The sequence below is a fragment of the Nyctereutes procyonoides genome, unplaced genomic scaffold (assembly GCF_905146905.1).
Source record: "Nyctereutes procyonoides isolate TBG_1078 unplaced genomic scaffold, NYPRO_anot_genome, whole genome shotgun sequence".
Lineage (NCBI taxonomy): Eukaryota > Metazoa > Chordata > Mammalia > Carnivora > Canidae > Nyctereutes > Nyctereutes procyonoides.
The window spans coordinates 54176517-54188688 of record NW_026575133.1 but is presented as its reverse complement, the minus strand read 5'-3'; the positions used below and the strand labels follow the sequence as shown (position 1 = coordinate 54188688).

Here is a 12172-nt window from a genome sequence, read left to right as displayed (position 1 = left end):
GAGAATGAAAGTCATATGCCTATTCACTCAAGCCAAAGGCAGCAGGAATACAGTTGAATAAAAATTTTCCATCTCCCTAGAGAGGGGAATCTCTTTCTTCTTTATCAGCCTTTCCAGTCTGTCTTTTGCTGAGATATCTTGCCATTCCATGAAAACCCCCGTTTTGCCACAAAGAGGAATGATACCTTGCTCAGTTAGTCTCCAGAAGGTGAGCTTTCTTGTAGAGATGAGCTTTGCATGGTGGAAAAGCTTCTCTTCTTAAGAGTGAGTGAACTGCCAGCACTCACCATTGGTAGTGAACAAAAATGTACACGGGGCACGCTAGTACAGATATAAACATGCCCCATGAGAGAAAGGGCACACCAGCAGTCTCAGACCTGTCCCCAAGGTCACACCACCCCCTGAGCTCTGGATTCCCTGCTGCAAAGTGAAGAGATAGCAGTAAACAATCTCTAAGACACAGCCCTCACCTGGAGCTTGCACTCTCCATCCCCCAGTAACAAAGACTTCGGTGTAAAATTTTACCTGTCCTTGGAGCCAGCCATTATTTAAAAGTACCTTTTTCTAATTAAACAAATGGGCCTTTTTCTAGAATATAAGGGAGAAAATGATTGGGTAGCTTAAATTTCCCACTAAGCAGGATATAAAATTCAGCAAAGCAAGTCCTCCTTTCCCAAAGTAAGATGTAAACTATGTTTCCTGGTGCCAGAGGAGAACTCTCCAATAACAGAGCTAAGTGCTCTCAGCAAGAAAAGAAGTTTAGGTGACGGAGAAGATGTGCTGCTATAATGTCCAAAACAATACGATTTCAGAGTTATGCGGACCATTTTGAGCGAATCTCAATGGAAGGAGAGATGTATATATGATGAAATGTGAGGTAACTGCTGAAGTCAATCACTACAAATGTATCCCTTCAAATACTTCAGTGTCCAGGTGTCATGATATTAACTGTTAGGAGCAAATGGGGCTGGTAGGGCCCATTCTTCCTCCCTCAAACATAACCTGCCCAAGCCCAATCAACTACATCGCCCCCACTGAATCCTTTCTGCAACCCCAGCAGGCAAGAAAGTCTGATCCAGGCCTTCAGGAAACCAACAAAACCAAGACAGAAATAAGGGACAACCTGCCTGAGCTAATAAATATGCAGCAGGGTCAATTCCAGAATTAAGGTCTCGGATTCCTAGCGTCATGAAGATATGTCGTCAAGAAGCGTAGGCCTCAAATTCTTTCCACTACACCTCATGGTGCTCCTTGGATTATCTCCATAAAGGAAAAAACAATGTGCAGAACAGCAATCTCAATTCGGAAAAACTGTCAGATTTTCCTCCCTGTCCTTGGTCCTCCTCAAACAATGCCATCTGCCCGAGGTGTTTCCCAATCAGCCTTGCAAAGAGCTGAGCCCAGTGAACCTCGCAGGGTACCATGCCAAAGTGAGTCAGAAAAAGGAGGAAAGACGAGGCCCAGGCAAGGGCAAGGAGACCTTTGAAGCAGCTTGCGTGACAGGACTCAGCACAATCTGGCCCCACATGGAAAAGAGCTCCTGGGCCTCCCAGAACCAGGGGTAAGTTCAGCCGATGAATGCATGGCATCGGTTACTCCTCTCGATTGCTCTCCAGATACACCCCAGGACATGGGGGGGGGGAATCTAGGGCATCAATCCAGTGCTTCTGTTGGACAGCAAGATACCCTCGACCCCCATTGTGGTGAGCATCTTCCCCCACTGGACACAGCCTCCTGCTTAAGGAAGATGGTCACTATCTGATCACTCCCTCCCTGGATACTATAGAAAAAATAATTTTAAATGAAAGTTGGGGGTGCATCTGGGTGGCTCAGTCGGTTAAGCATCTGCTTTGGGCTCAGGTCATGATCTCAGGGTCCTGGGATGGAGCCCCCCCCCCCCCATCAGGCTCCCTGCTCAGAGGGGAATCGGCTTCTTCCTCTCCATCTGCCTGCCATTCCCCCTACTTGTGATTTCTCTCTCTCTCTCAAATAAATAATTTTTTTTAAATTTAATTAAGTAAATAAAGTTGGATCAAAGAGCAGTATAAAGCTTTAATACCAAAATCTTTCTGTTCCTTGGGGATGGATAGCAGCCCAATGCCTGACCACAAACTCTAGGTGGGGGCTGCATCTGGGATATCTGTGAAGCACCCGACAACACTGGCACAGAGGAGCATTCATGAGCACACTTTTTAATTGTTAAAAGGCAAACAGTACCCTTTTATTCTGTGATCTGCAAGTGCCGTCAGCCCAGAGCTTGGCTCAGAATCCCAGTCCCAACATTTACAAGCCCCGTGGCTTTATACAAGTCACCTGGCTTCTCTGGGCTTCCCACTTCCTAATTTATGGCATGAGCATAAGCCCACCTATCTTCAGGGCTAATGGAAGGACTAGAAATGGAATGTGTAGGGCTGGCCCGGCACCTATGCCCCAATAAGTAACACCAATTACCTGCTCGCTCCGAGTTACCCCACATTCTTCTAACCATCTCAAGTGCAAAAGAGTCATGCAGCTCTGCCCTGCGAGTCCTTGCAGGCCAGTGGCATGGTCCAGAGAGCAGCCACTGGGTCATTCACTTTCAAGCTCATCTGAGGACAAGAGAATTCAAGGCAAGCCCCTCAGAGGAAGAGTGATGCTCATCTGGGTTTACCTGAGACCACCGTGGTTGACTCCATTGTCCTCAGGAGCACCCCCTCTCGCTCCCAAACGTGTATTCACCTGGACAAAAACTGAAATGGCCATTCCACCTATAGGGCTGAAGCCCCCATATAATGGCATAAAATGACACTTAAAACATACCACCACTCCTGGGCTCGAGCTGCAACACTCTGTTGGATCTGCATATAAAATTCTAAAGCAAAAATTATATTTTCTCCAAAATACTAACTCCACCCCCCTCCACTGAGCTCTGTGTATCCCCAAAATATCTGTCCACCCCTCAGGGATTGGTTTTCTACCTAAATTCTCCTCTTGCCTTCACAATGGGTTTGTTCCACTTGTATTTTGTCACCCACGATTTTGTAGCTAATGAATCCACGCAAGAAATAAATAAATTATAAATAATAAAGACTCCCAGCTGGATGAAAGCAGCAGGAGATGTGCCAGTTGAGGGAAAAGCAGCTACTCATATCTGCCAGAACTGGCCAATGACGGATCAGGGACCAGTGCTTTCATCTCCAAGGGGTCTGACATGGTCCTTTCACTTGATGTCAAAAACAGGTTATGCCCCATGCCTGCCCAGAGAGGAGAGAGCTCAGCATTCTGCCCAGACTCTCCCACCATGCTCTGAGTGTTGGGCTCTATATGGCTAAAGCCCTCCTAAGTGGGACACCCACTGAGGAGGAATTTGTCTCCGATGCCAGGGGCATGACTCTAGGCTGGGCACGGGAAGCTCGGTGAGCTGAGGGCAAGGAGGGGTTTCTGCAGGTTCAGCAACAAATGCAACCTCCTTGCAGAGACTGTAATGAATCCACCACAAGAAACAGAGAGGCCTGGGTGTTCAACAGCACAGTGACAACCAAGTATAAAGTTGGCCTCATCTGAATTCCTGTTTGGCTGAGAATTCCAATCTAGCAAGAGTTATTGACTTGATGAGCTGTTTCCTGGTGACATCGCTTTGCATCTGTGGGGTGGAGTGTGTTGTCAAGAAATTCGAGCTCCAAGTTTTCCAGTGATTTTTTGGAGGTGGAGCGGAAAGTGAAAAGTACAATTTTAAATGTCTGTGTAAGCAGCCATTTTAGAGGGCTTCATAGATAGGTAGACAGACAGATGGTCGTTTTCCCAAGATAGTCGTTCTTCTTACTATGTTCAGAATACAAAGTCCATTACAAAAGGGCTTGAAGACAAAATAAGCCTTGAACTCACCAAGTGGCAGCAAAGGGAGATAAGCCATCTGGAATTAGCTGGCATGTGACTGCACCCTTGGAGCAGGAGAGATGAAGAGCACATCAATAGACAGACCCTTCGATAAGTAGGTAGATATTAAATTGCGTAGATGCATCAGACAGATAATATAGATTTATCTAGATGCTAGGTAAGAGATTAGATAGCTAGACATACAGACTAGATAAATAGAAGATGATGATGTCACATACAGAGATGAGAGAGGAGATAAATGAAAGACAGACACAGAGATGAGACAGACACACAATAGAGTATTTAAGTAGATAGATAGATCAACAGATCCACACATGTACCAAAAGTGTCACAATAATCATTTCCAAAGAGTGGTACAAACAACCTTGCTTGCTTTGTGCACATAAGTCCAACGTACAGGACAGCATTGTCCCCATGTTCTAGACGTGGAAACTGCCATCTAGAACTAAGGTATCACATGACCATACTCAAGCAGCGAGTACTAGAAAGGGAAACTAAACTGAGGTCTTCGGCCCCTTGGAGCTCTGCTGCCCCAGCCCTGTTGCGTTGCCCTCTGAAGCATGGTCCAGTAAATTCCACCCACTGGGAAGACAGAGGCCAGGACAGAAAATCTGAACAGTTGCCTAAAGTCTCTGATTCTATGTTATTACCAGGCTCTTTTGAGTTCTCCCTCATAGGCTCCCCACAAAGAAGGATTTCAGTTCTGACCTATCATTAGAGGGAGATTAGGTCATAAACACTATTGATTCAATCTAAAGGCACTAGGGTTTTCTCAGGGAAACCAGCCCAGCAGGTGGCCCATGGGGCCAGGGACAACAAATACTCATCCCAGCCCCCATTCCAGCCTTTCCCTCTCCCCCCGTCCCAGGCCCCCATCCCAGACCCCCATCCCAGACCCCCATCCCGGCCCCATCCCAGCCCCTGTCATTGACCTTCAGCATTCCTTCCCCACCTACCTTTCACCCCACTTCTGCAAGTCCTAACCAGTGCCCTACTAGGGCATTAGCCAAGTACAATCTTCCAGCAAACCAAGGACAGCAACTGAAGGGAGGCCCTTGTTGGTGACATTAGCTCAGCCCCACCATGTTTCATTAGCTTCTGGAGGACACATGCTGGCTGCAAAATCCACACACCCCAGGTCATGACAGTGCAATCCCCCTCCCCCTCCCTTCACAAGGAAGGAAGGAAGGGAGGGAGGGAGGGAGGGAGGGAGGGAGGGAGGAAGGAAGGAAGGAAGGAAGGAAGGAAGGAAGGAAGGAAGGAAAGAAGGGAGGGAGGGAGGAAGGGAGGAAGGGAGGAAAGAAGGAAGAAAACCTTGACAGATATTCATTCAGTTTCAGCTGAAGACCAGCTGTTGGAACAGGCACCTAGATCCACAGCTCTTAACCCCAGCCATCACCTGGAATTTTTAAAAAACTAATGCCCAGGCCACCAAGAACAATTAAGTCAGATGTTCTGGTCTCTGCAGTTTATGAAGAGTCCCCAGGGGATTCTAGGCGCGCCACAGAGGTTTGTAACTACTGCTCTGGCTCACTGCAAAATTCCCTTCCCTGGACAGGCAGCCTCGGCCAGAACCCCAGCCCCCCACTGCATCCTCTCTATCATTAGGGGAACATTTAGTCACATTCAAAGAGAGCTGCCTCCCAAATGGGTTAACCAGAAAGAACTCTAATTTCTACTCACTGTAATTACCCTTTATCATTACCATGGCAGTTAGGATGGATTAAAAGCAAGAAATTTGGGTAAATGGCTTCCCCCAACAAGAGCAGAAAAGTCAGAGGCAGAGCCCTCGAAACCCAAAGAAATAAATAATCATTTTCCAAGAAGAAATAGGGAAGTCTTCTCCAAGAGGAAAAAAGAGAAAAGCAGCCCAAAAGGAGTGATGTGGGCTAGAACTATGAATGGTAGGTCGGAAAACGCAAACACCTAGGCCAGCCACTCCCTCAGACAGGCATTTTTCCCTTTAAAACACTGTGCATCATTAATTTTGCAAACAAGGACAGAATGTTTACCTATTATGGGCTTTCATGAAAGGCCAAGCAAAGCAGTGCAAACCTATACAGAAGTGACATGGGTGCTCTGTCCCAATTCCTGTCTTGAACCAAAAGATATGTTGCACAAAACCACCCCAAAGTTACAGTGCAGTTAGGAGTTTCTTAAATGACCAAGTGGGTAAGTCCCTTCTTATTGAACACCCTTTCTCCTAGAACTTAACATGGAGCTAGGCAGGGAGCAGTCACATGGCTAGGTAGGGAAGGGAAGCAATGGAAAAGGCAGTAATGGAATGGGGTGGTTTCCGAACTAGGCTTCGCCAAGCACTAAGGATTCCCCAAGCGCTAAGGATTCCCCAGAGGCAGTAAGGCTGCCAAGATGGGGTACACAGTGAGAAAGGGGGCGAAGACCTGGGCCCTCCCACAGCCCACTGTTCCAGCCAGAGCAGCTCCACCTTCATCAGCCGTATCTGCCAGGTGGTAGAGGGGACAGGAAGGGGGAGAGGGGAGGCCTGTCCATGTAGGATTTCACATGAGAAGAGTGGTCCCAGGACAATGATGTGAAGCTATCAAGGTAGAAGCAGCAATGCAGTCCAGATGTAGGTCCAGATTCATTCAGCTCTTTATTAGGCAGCCAGCAAAGGCAGCTTCCACGTATGCAAGGTGCCATGTACAATCGGATCCAGCATTACCTGTGCCCTCCAGAAATCTTTGCTCAGCTTACAGAGCCAGGACACAGAGCAAGGGTGTCCTCGGACATGTCTGTCATTCAGGCTCTTATATAGCCACATGGAACCCTGATCCCTCAGGATGCTGACCCCTGAAGCCTATCCCTCACACCTGGAGACTGGGAAGACCTTGCTGGAGTGCAACGTTTCCACTTCCCCTGCTACTACTCCTGGCTCCAGCCGCCATTATGGATTGTGGGCAACAGAGTCAACAGGAAGCTCCCAAAAGTCTAAACATCCCACTCTATGGGAAGCCAGAGAATAGGCTCTGGGTGCATCCAAGTACTGAGACTCCCCAAACTCCGTGTACAGCATTCACACACAGAGCCAGAACCGGATCATGGAGGATGCAGATGCCTTCTTAGGAGATAAAGGCCTACCACCCCCTTTGCAGGCGGGGATGAATTCCAAAGTTGGAACTGCCAGCTCTCAGAGCCAGAAGGCAGCAAGAACCCCCCGAGTAGATTAGGATAATCATGACAATATCCACAGGGCCTAGAGACCCGAATGGGAATACCTCTGTTTCTAGAGGGGCCTTACCCCAAACCCACAGGGCTACAAGGCTGGCTGGTCAAGCCCAACCCAATGGGTCTCCTCATCTTTCCCCTCCCTTCCTGCATTCTGCTCAGCAGGTGTTAGGTGATCAACCCAAAATCCTGCCCGGAGTAGACAGATGTTCATGGCTGAGAGTCATGGCGCCACCTGCGCAGGCCCCGCCCCTTGGGTGTCTGCTCGCACAGTGACCTCACCCACATGGGCCTGGGGAGACAGAGCAGCGGAGGGCAAGAGGCGACGAGAGCCCATCGGCTAACGTGGCTTTCTAATCGCCAGACCGCGGCCAGATTCTGTGGCCGCAACTTTGGTCCTGGACTCTGAAACTTTAGTCTGATGTGGTCGGCCGTTTTTGTAAACACTTTCTAACCCGAGTCAAATGAATGGTGCAAAGGGAATAATCAAAGTATCAATTACAGGCGATTTATATTATAGTGTGTGTGTGTGTTCACACATGTGTACTCATCAGAAGCAGGGAGTCAACCCAAATGCCACATGGATGAAAAAATGACAAGCAGTGAATGTACCACAGTGACACTCGGAGCCACGTCTCCTGAGGAAAGCCCAGCCAGCAGGGCCGTGGGAAGCCTCCTCGCCTTTCCGTCAGGCCTCCAGCCTCCAGAGGCAAGACTCTCCAGAAAGGACTGGGACGGACCTGCCCAAGGTGTGTCAGGGTATGACTGCCCAATGTCCCACAATCTCCCACAGGAGGACCGCGTGAGTGTGTGCTACCCTGCCTCCTCCTGAAAGAACAGTCCAGGCGGAGGGGGAGGAGGGAACTGCCCCTGATCACAACCTTAGGCTGATGCATGGGCCCCAGGCTCTCCCCTCATATGTTGCCCTCCCTCAACTGCTGCCCTGGGTGACTACGGGGTGGGGGCAGCAGACACAAGGGATCACCTCTGGAGATATCTGCTTCAGTTGAAATGACCGTGATGGACCTCAGACATGCTAACCCCACCCCAGGATTCTCAGTCCTCTGGCATCACGCTCAGATGAAGCATGAAACCAAGTCCCCTTAGAGTCTCCATTCATTCATTCATTCATTCATTCATTCACTCATTCATTCAACTGGAAGCCATCAGTGGAGCACCTGAGGGGGGAGATACTGCTGGGTGGGTGGGGAGTACTCAAATGAAAGAGGTCTTGATCAAGCTGTAACACAGGATGGATGCCATACTGGCCATGGGATAAAAACCCAGTGTCTGCCAAGGGACAAAGAGGCCGCGGTATATTACAGTGAACGGGGCTCTGGGGGAGCTCTAGGACAGAGGTAACACCTAGCTGGCCCTTGAAGGGTAATTAAGATTCCCAGAGGCAAAGAAAAGAAGGTAAGGGCATCCCTGGCTGAGGTGACAACATGAGTCCAGCCTGGAGCATCAGGACTGAGTCAGGTTGTGAGGGCTCTGTTGCTTGAGCTGAGTTCTCCAGATAAGAGAGAGCCAGAGGGCTTCACCGGAGGGAGATGGCATGATGCCCACCATGCCAGACAAAGAGCCCAGGATGCAAGGAGATATGCAGGCTGTAGAGAGAGGATCCCAGAGGCAAGTGAGACTCTTCAGGAGGCTGGGGCAAAAATCCAGTACAGACAACAAAAGTATGAATGCATCAGTTGCAGTCGTGGAGTGGGTGCAAGAGATCAAACAGAGATGAAATCCTCCCAAATCCGCACAGGGTGACTTTATGGGTTCGAACCAGCATGACTGTGACAAACACCCTGTCTGGAGTTGGGCACCAAAAGAGAGGGATGGCTAGATGGGAGATGCCTGAGGCACATCCAGTGGGCCCGCATCTAAAAGGTGACAAGTCCAGAACTCAGAGAGGCCCCTTCCAGTGCTCACCAGCCCTCAGCAGCAGCAGTCTGTCCTCGCTTCTCTGTACTCAAGTCCCGCCCCGGTCTCTGCTGTATGGTGTTGGGGCTCCGCCCCTCCAGAGAGCCTGCAGTTCAGGTTAGCAGAAGTGAGAGTCAGGCTCTCTTCTCTGAGCTGTGGCTCCTGGCCCTTGGACATCTAGAATGCAGAGATCTGGCTTGGATCCCTGAGATCCGTACTCACAAACAGCTCAAGTGCATGTGACAATCACCAGATTCAAACACAAGTTCACAGGTGCCACCAGCACACTCTCTACTTCAGTAGGTTGGGTGGAGCCCAAGAAGTTGCACAGTTTAAAATGCACGCAGGTGACACTGGAGTACACAATCTGATGACCACACTTGGAGAACCCCGCTCCCTCCTGCAGCTGGAGCTCTTTTCTCTGGCTCTATTAGTGAAGTAGAGATCCAGAGATGAGATGGAATAATTTTAACTTACCATATCCAAGTACTGTTCCAATGTCTCCAAGTCAACCTTTGTAACAACTTTACCCATTTTGCAGATGAGACCACTGAGGCTTAAAGTCACACAACTGGCAGATGGTAGAGCCGGAAATGTAGGTGTATTGTCTACACCTGCCACTTATACCAACACACAGGGTGTCAGCAAATAACGCCCTTCCCCCTAGCCTCAGATTTCCCCTCTATAAAATGGAGGTAACCATTCCCATCTGCTTCCCAGGAGATGCTGGGTCTTAACTCTGATGATCATAAAGCTCCCAGGGAGCCAGCAGCATTTTCCCCAAGCTGCAACTCCCGCCACCTCCCTGACCCCTCAGCCAGTCTAGAAGCTTCCTGCAGGGCATGTCTGGAGGCTCCGCCCACCCATCCCTGGATGGAAAGGGCAAAGTTGCCCCGCACTGAATGCCCCTTACAAAGATCTCCTTGTGCCATTCTCAATGGGAGGCTCTGTTTAATGGCAATAATATTATTTTCTGCTGCTGACGCGTCACCTCCATTCTTAAACTTGGACTGCTCTGCTACATTTGCACCTTGGGCAGTGCTGGTTCAGACGGACCTGGGAAGCACGCAGCAAAGGGCATGTGCTTGTAGCAATGCGAGAAGATGGGAGCAAAGGGGTGTGGGCAGTGGTGCACTGATTTACTTTGATGGCTTGTTCCTCCAAGTTTTCACCCGAATCTTTGCAAGTGCCCTAAGCATTTCCTTTTGGCCTCAATACTCACTGAAGACGCTACAGTCTCCATGCAGGAGCAGGTCAAAGGTACCAACAAAGTCACATCAAGTTAGCTCTCCCTCTTTGCAAAATAGTCTCCGCAAAGTGCCCCTGTGCCGGGCGCTCACTGGAAGCAATGCAGAATGCATGACCAGCAAGCAGAAAAAATCCTGATTTCCTCAAACCTGTATTATTACCACTTACATCTTGAGAGACGGGCAGGCCAGTGGGAATTATACAGACGTCAGTAACCATGGGTGGTTATTTGTAAGGAATATTTTTATCAGGCTATAAAAGCAGTGGAGTTTGGGATGTGACAACTCCAACCATATCCCCACCACCGCTGATTACTTTCACTCTTTGAGGTTTGCTCATTGAATTCCCCTACTTTTTGGCCTGACTGCATCACAAACCCTACATTAAAACATGATCGCAGGACACCTGGGTGGCTCGGCAGTTGGTGGCGGTTGGCGTATGCCTTCGGCTCAGGGCGTAACCCCAAGATCCAGGATCAAGTACCAAATTGGGCTCCTTGCAGGGAGCCTCTTTCTCCCTCTGCTTGTGCCTCTGCCCCTCTCTCTGTGTCTCTCATCAATAAATAAATAAAAACTTTATTAAGAAAAAAAAAAAGAAAATGAGGCCAAAGAATGGGTCACAGGTCACATGTAAGGAGTGGAAGGCACATTCAAGGACACAAGAGAGGAGAAAACAGAATGATGGGGTCTTTCAAGTAAGTCTAAGAGAAAACAGTTTTTATGCATCTGCTGAGCGAAGTGCATTTGATCAAAGGCAAACGGTCCCTGAGCTCAGTGAACCAGGTGTGGGGAGCTGAGAGGGATATCCAGGGTCATATGGTGCATATTCTTCACTGTGCACATTGAGCAGCCCCGCTAAGTGAGGTGACTGGCCCACAGTCACACAGCAAGTAAATGCTGGAGGGAGACCAGAACGCCAGACACCTGGCTAGCAGCCTCTCCCCCGTGGAGGGCTCCTGCCCAGCAATCCCTCCAAGGAGACATCCCTGACTACTCGCTCAGGAATATTATTTGTGGCTTATTAACACTCTGTGACCAATGTGGGGGCCTACAGGCCCCTCATGTGAACTCTAGACGGAGACAGGTTATAAACCTTGGTTTGGCCCTGCAGGCTTATACCCAAGCAGCCTGTGCTCCTCAAAGCTCTACTGTGGCTCTGCAGCCGGCTCTGGAGGATAGGTAGCAATGCCCACCAGTACCAAGTGAGTCCTAACAGATACCATGGACAAAATGGCAGCCTTCTCCAGGTCAGGGTCCTGAGGTGTGTGTGGAGGATCACCCCCACCTTGAGTAGCCCCCACTGGGTTAGAAGGTGATGTGCCCCGCAAAAAAAAAAAAGAGGTAACAAGGCTTAAATCTGCAGGCTGTGTCATTGGAAAGCTGAACAGGAGAGAACATTCCCTGATCCTTCAATCATTCTGAAGACCAGGACTGACAGAAGACCAGGGACATACAATTTAAAATGCAAGGGAGGATCAGACGAAGAGGGGAAGGCAAGGCAATGTTCCCCTGGGGCAGTAGGATTAAAAAAAGGAAGCTGAGACCCTGAAGTTATAAGGGTAAAAGACCACTGTTCTAAAAAACAAGCAGTAGATTTCTCTAAAGTATAAAAATAGCTGAGTTCTTTCTACTTTGACCCTCTTCTGAATTGAACTGTAAGTTTTAAAGACTATGTATTTACCTTCGCTCTCAGATAAACTTTTTTTTTTTTTAACCTATGTGTGTGATGGGCCGCTGTGTGTAGCTTGCCCACCTTCTCAAAGACAAAATAAGATCTGTCACAGGGACATCAAGAGACACATTGGAAACTGACATTCTACAAGCAAATTCTTAACATGTGTGCTATGACTCCAAGAAATAACACTTTAGATTCAGCTGAATGGAAAGCATGAATTCTTTGGAGCAACGCATGAAGGATACCCAGCTGTTAGTGCCAGCAATTTTCA

At 48.8% G+C, this 12172-nt stretch overlaps 1 protein-coding gene across 3 annotated transcripts in view; it reads right to left on the bottom strand.

Annotated features, from left to right (window-relative positions):
- Positions 1-12172, bottom strand: part of DPYSL2 (dihydropyrimidinase like 2) — a 140566-nt gene that overhangs the window by 55741 nt on the left and 72653 nt on the right. The window lies entirely within an intron of this gene.